The 5,784-nt window shown below is 40.4% G+C and overlaps 1 pseudogene; it reads right to left on the reverse strand.

Annotated features, from left to right (window-relative positions):
• Positions 1-4,505: 4,505 nt before the first annotated feature.
• On the reverse strand, positions 4,506-4,946 carry LOC103601653 (annotated as a pseudogene).
• Between the last annotated feature and the right edge of the window lie 838 nt (positions 4,947-5,784).

Here is a 5,784-nt window from a genome sequence, read left to right on the forward strand (position 1 = left end):
AGATTGGTTGCTGGACCCTGAGCCAATTTTTTTCAAATGATCCTTTATTAGTAATAAAATAGCCAAACCACCCTAAATACTTGAACTACTTGGGTAGACTTTGATTAAATATTCCACTCTTTCAGATGATGTATCTCCATGAATTCCATTAACCATCTAATGAGACAGGTATCACTATATCCACTTTACTGATGAGAAACTCAGGCAGAACAATTAACTCGGCTTAAGTTTCACAGAATGAACATAAGGACCTCCTGCCTTAGGTCACAGCAGATGTGCAGATTGAGTGGGCTCAAAAACAGCTGGATAATTAGAAACTACTTTCACTCTGTCCTAGATAATGATTCACACCCAGCTGCTTGAACTTGAGGCAGGGTCATGTGAGGTCTGGCATCCTCTAATTCTGTGATGCTTCCATGTTCTCCACACAGCAAACAGAAAGGTTTTTATAAAAACAAAGATCCTAATCTGTGGCTGCTCTACTTTATATTTTTCAGTGTTTCCCCATCTTCCTGATGATAAAATCCAGAATCTCAAGGATATTCCCAAGGATAAAGTGACAGAGGTTATAAGACCTTGATGACTTATTCAGCTTTGTACCATTCTTCCTCTTTTCCTCTTTCTCTTCTCTACCTCCTCTGAACTTCTTTCATCTCTAGAAAGCACCACAGAGCACTTTTTTTTTTTTTTTGTCTTTTGTCTTTTTTCCGTGTCCAGCAACGGATCGCAACCCTCAGTGTTGCCCCCGTACCGGACCGGGGACCGGCAACGGGATCGCAAGCCTCGGTGTTGCTCCCACGCCTCGCTCAGCCAGTGAGCGGGAGCCAGTCTGTATGTGGGATCCGAACCCTCGGGCGGGAGCGCCGCTGCGCTTCCCAAGCGGCGCACTATCCATTGCGCCACCGGGCCGGCCCAAGAGCACTTTTGACTCTGGACCTACCCACATGCTGTTCCTACACTCTGCCTGTTACAAAGCCCGAGTCCAGCTGCCTGCACGAAACAGAAACAAAGGACTCAAAAGTCAAATGTTGGTGAAAAGGGAAGGCAGCTTTGTTCAGGACCAGTAACCCGAAGGGGATAATATACTAACCCATCTTCAAAACTCAGATTTACCAAGGGGTTTTTAAAGGTGGGAAGGTGGAGGGAATGGAATGCGTTTGGAGTCAGCTTCTTTTCAAAGCTCTAGCTGGCTGAGGGCTCCTGTTATCTCATAGGTGGGGCTGAGATTCCTTGTTAGTGCTTAAGGTCAGCTTGCAGACATCTGGTTTGATCACTTCTTGGAACTCTCTGCAAGCCTCAAAAGAAGAACTGTTAATTTTGCAAGTTACCGATTAGCTTTCAATGGCCTTATTTTTCTACCTAGCAAGCAAGATAAAGTCAGGGGATGGGAAGAAAGAGAGGAGAAAAAAACTGTCCCTTAAAATTTTCCTACAGCCCAGGTGGTTTTAGTTCTCAAAATGGCTTGCTCACTCCAGCATACTCACTTTTGACCAGCTGTCTCCTACTCTTCCTTGAGGTCTCAATTGAAATATTCTGCAGGGAGGGCTTCTCTAAGCAGGTCAGAGCTCTTTGCTGTGTGCTCCTATAGCTCTTTCTATTTTTCTGCCAGCACAAGTGTCACACTTACCTGTGTGATCCACTTAGGCATGGAATATTTATGTCTTGTTGACGTCTTTATTGCTAAAGCTCAGTGCTTTCTCATAAATCTTTTCTTGAATGAATGAATTAATGTGGAAATGAAGCTTTCTTTTTCTCTGTTCTTAGCTTCAGTGTAACCCACATTGTATTGGGTTTGAAGAGATTTACTCAAACCTTGAGCTTTCAAGGGAAACAGTGTTTGATGGTGGTGATCCTGGCACTAAATAGCCGAGATGGAGTTCTCATCTTGAATTCCAAGCAGCACGTTTCTATTCTGGCTATTAGGAATTTAAGATTTAGAATTCTCTGTCCCTCGAAGACAAGAAACATTGATCTTACAAGGAATATGTAGCTATCAGGAGAATATGCACACACAGTTCTGAGGTTAGTGGGAGCCAAATGCTATAGCCAAATGCAACCATTTGTGTTAACTGATAGAGCAGGCAGTTCACATTCTGTGAACTCAAAGTGTAGTCCCTAAACTAGTAGTATCAGCAACACCAAAGAACTTGTAAACAATGTAAATTCTCAGGCCCCACCCAGATCTACAGAATAAAAACCCTACTAACAGGGCTCAGCAATCCGTGTTTTAATGAACCTTCCAGGTGTTCTGATGGCTGCTCAAGTTTGAGAAATGCTGCTGTAGATTATGTAGAAAGGATGAAAAGCTTCTATAAAATGCATTGATGAAGTCTCAATGAAAACTTAGTTTTGAGAAAGAATAAAAGAAAAAGGGTCTTAAAGCAAGAAAAAGACTCCCAGTCAAGAGTGATGTGCGAAGAGATGTCATGCAATTCAAAATAGGAGCAGTAGAATGGAGAGGATTCCCTTAACCACACTGTGAGGTATTCCAAATATTTTTTCATAAGGGTGAACTAGAAGTTGATTATCAGAACTCACCTCAGAGTCTGCATGGTTTATTATATTTAAGCATGTATAATAAAATATTCTCAGCTTTCATTCTACAGTACGAGTCAACCTCAGTTAACAAATTCTGTTATTGTGTTCAAAAGGTTGAAGATCCCCTTCACGTGTGAGTACTATGATAGATCAGTAATGGGATTGGGGAACCACACCCGATTACTACAGCCAGACTCAGTCATGAAAAGCAAGAAGCCCAGACAGAATGGTTTTTTGTTTGTTTGTTTTTAACGAGTCCAAGTTTATGTTTATGTACTTATAACATTTCGGGAAAGGTATACAAGAAACTTAATTGGACAGCCTTGGTAAGTGGGTTGGGGGGACAAATGTTCACTCTCCCCTCACCCCCACGTTTACTTTTTCACTTTATACCCTTCTGTTCCATTTTGATTTTTTTTCTTATCAGCAACATCATTACCTTTAAAAAAGAACCAAAGAATTTAGTTTGCCTGAAACCTTCTGGTCTAAGCTTTGCTTTGCAAACATTGTCCAAGATAAAGCTTTATATATTACCTCACATCTTTGCTGTCAAAGCCCAAGTCCAGAAAACTGGACTCCCCAGCCTACTCTTCCATTACCAAATGCGCCTAACATTGGAGGCTGCTTCAGGTCACCCTCTCTTTGTCCCTCATTTCCTGAGTCCTCTTTCTTTCTCTAGTACACTCACTCCACTGGTGATCTCATTCAGCCCTATGGCTCTTAAGATATTGTCCTAACAGACTCCAAAATTTCTATATCCAGCCTAGACCCCTTCCTGAACTCCAGACACATTGCAACTGCCTCAACAGCTCCACTTGGATGTTGAGTAGACATCTAAAGTTTAACACTTACAAACCTGAATTCATTTTCCCCCCAAAACTTGTTCTACCAACAGCCTTCCAAATCTCAGTTGATAGCACATCTAGGCTTCTAAGTTGCTCAAGTCTATAGTCTCAGAGTAAAAGAAAACTGGAAAGGAGAGGCTGACCCAGAGAGCCAGTTACCTAAAAACAAAGGCAATCCTGCTTATTGGGATTGAAGATATCATGAAAATCATTAAAATGTTTAAAGTTAACTCATTTTAAGTCTAGGATTTGGATTCTTACATTTTAATTTCTTTTGAATATAAGACACTTTTTGCAAGCTAGGAAACAGAATCAATCTAAGGCAATCTAGTCCTCTAGGGATCTAGGCTGAATACGGCAATATTTAGCAGAATGACATCATAACACAAGGTGCTAGCAACAGGGTTATAAACTCTAAATAGCCACTTATCTACATTTTTCATGAGGAAACAGAAAAAAGTCTGGTTCTTAAAGGCATAATATATGAAACATCTTGATCTACAAAGGACGAAATGACCCAAATTATACGCTGGCCAATCTACTGGTAAACCAGATCAGAGCTGGTCAAAAATTGGTAAACAGAGAATGTGTTTACCTATTGAAAACCTGTTCTATGGTTTTAAAAATTCCTGATTGCTGTCAATAACAAAGAGAGTAAAAAAAATATTACAGATGGACCCACACTGATATTTGATTTTACCAACGTCTTCCATTAGAACATGAAGTTAGAGATAAGTGTAGGAGATAAGATATTTAGATATTTTAAAAATAAATTACCCAGTAACAAGAATTAGATATACTGCAGTCTTCCATTTGCTATAAGAACAAACCAACAATGAAGACTATGTAAAAGAAACGCTCAACTCTTAAGAGGGTGGCAGCTTCAGCACTTCCCACTACAGAATGACCTCTAGCTTCCCCAGACAGTTAACCCTGCTATTCTTCCACGATGCATATCCACGTAAAAAAAACTTATCAGGAGCTTTTGCCAGGGCAGGAAGATGAAAAATAGAGCATATCCTAATTAGCTAATTGTAAGCTCAGTTAACATCTTTGGGATAGACCCATAAAATCTGGCCATTGTTTTGTTTTACATCTGCAAACTGCAGAATTCCTTAGCCCTTAGCTATAGTTTCTGCTCAACATCTTAAAGTTGGGTACAGTCCCACTGTGACTCTTATCCTCAGGGCTGAGGCGGGTGCTAGTCATCAAAGTCTGAATGTCATCATAGGAACAACGCTGGTAGCCTTTGGATGCATAGTAGGCAATGTGCAGGTGGTAAAATCCCGGCGGGAACACCAGAATGCCAGTGATCAGGCCTGGAACGGCCCAGTCTGCCCCCCATTTGCTGATGCAGCCCGACAGCAGGAGAGCACCTATGATAACGAGAAAGGAACCGATCAAAAACAGCACAGTGGCAAGCGCAATGGCCTTATAAGGGATCTTAAGAAGGCTTTTCTTAAACTGAAAGTCAATATAGCCATCATCTGTGGTGGATAGGCTTCAATATTTCTCTTTACTACTGGGGATTCCAGTAGCCAGATTGGTACGAGATGGCATCATACCACACTGATCCAACTACAGCCGGAGAGTTGCCCCAGGCTGCTGGCGCGTGCAGAGCTCGGCCGCGGTTGGCAGCATGGCACGGCCCAAGAAGTTGCCCTGCTGTCCCCAGCAAGGACCAGCATGCCACCGGAAGTCAAGCCCGGACAGAATATTGAAATTATGACAGCAGAGTCAACTGAGGACAAAACTCAAGAGGGATCCTCTTATGGCACTTCTGACAATCATTTTAGTATTAATTATCAAATATGCTGGCTATCCAGAGAATGATAAAGTGACAAACTCCATCTATTTTTACAGTCTCCTGAGTTTTACTATTTCCTCTGTCAAAAGAATAAGAAGAGCTTCTTTTGCCTGTTATATTCCATTGGAACATTTTCCTATGTATATGAGCAGAATTGGAAGAAGCTTGATAATCTGCATCAGTAGAAGGTCTTTCTGGTCTCCTTAGTTTTTGCAATCAATTTCATTTTATTACATGTTCTTGTGTTTTCCACAACATGCAAATCTGACTTTAATTGATAACCAAAATATTCATATGCCAGACCCTGGATAGCAATTATACCATTGTACTGTCTACTTTTCAGCTCACATAAAAAGAAAAGTGATATTTATGATATATAAATTAAAATTGCTCATTCTATTTCTCTATGATTTTTAAATTATATACTTCAATTAAATCTGACTACCAGAAATGCATATTTTTGGAGGCAGCATGAGTCTAGTGTCTTGCAAAATTGCTTTTGCTGATCTATTTCTTAAGAGTCTTTTTTTTTTCTTTCTTTTTTTCTTTTTTTTTCTTTTTTTTTTTTTTTTTTTGTCTTTTGTCTTTTTTCTG

This window comes from Galeopterus variegatus, unplaced genomic scaffold, assembly GCF_000696425.1.
Source record: "Galeopterus variegatus unplaced genomic scaffold, G_variegatus-3.0.2 Scaffold3819, whole genome shotgun sequence".
Classification (NCBI taxonomy): domain Eukaryota; kingdom Metazoa; phylum Chordata; class Mammalia; order Dermoptera; family Cynocephalidae; genus Galeopterus; species Galeopterus variegatus.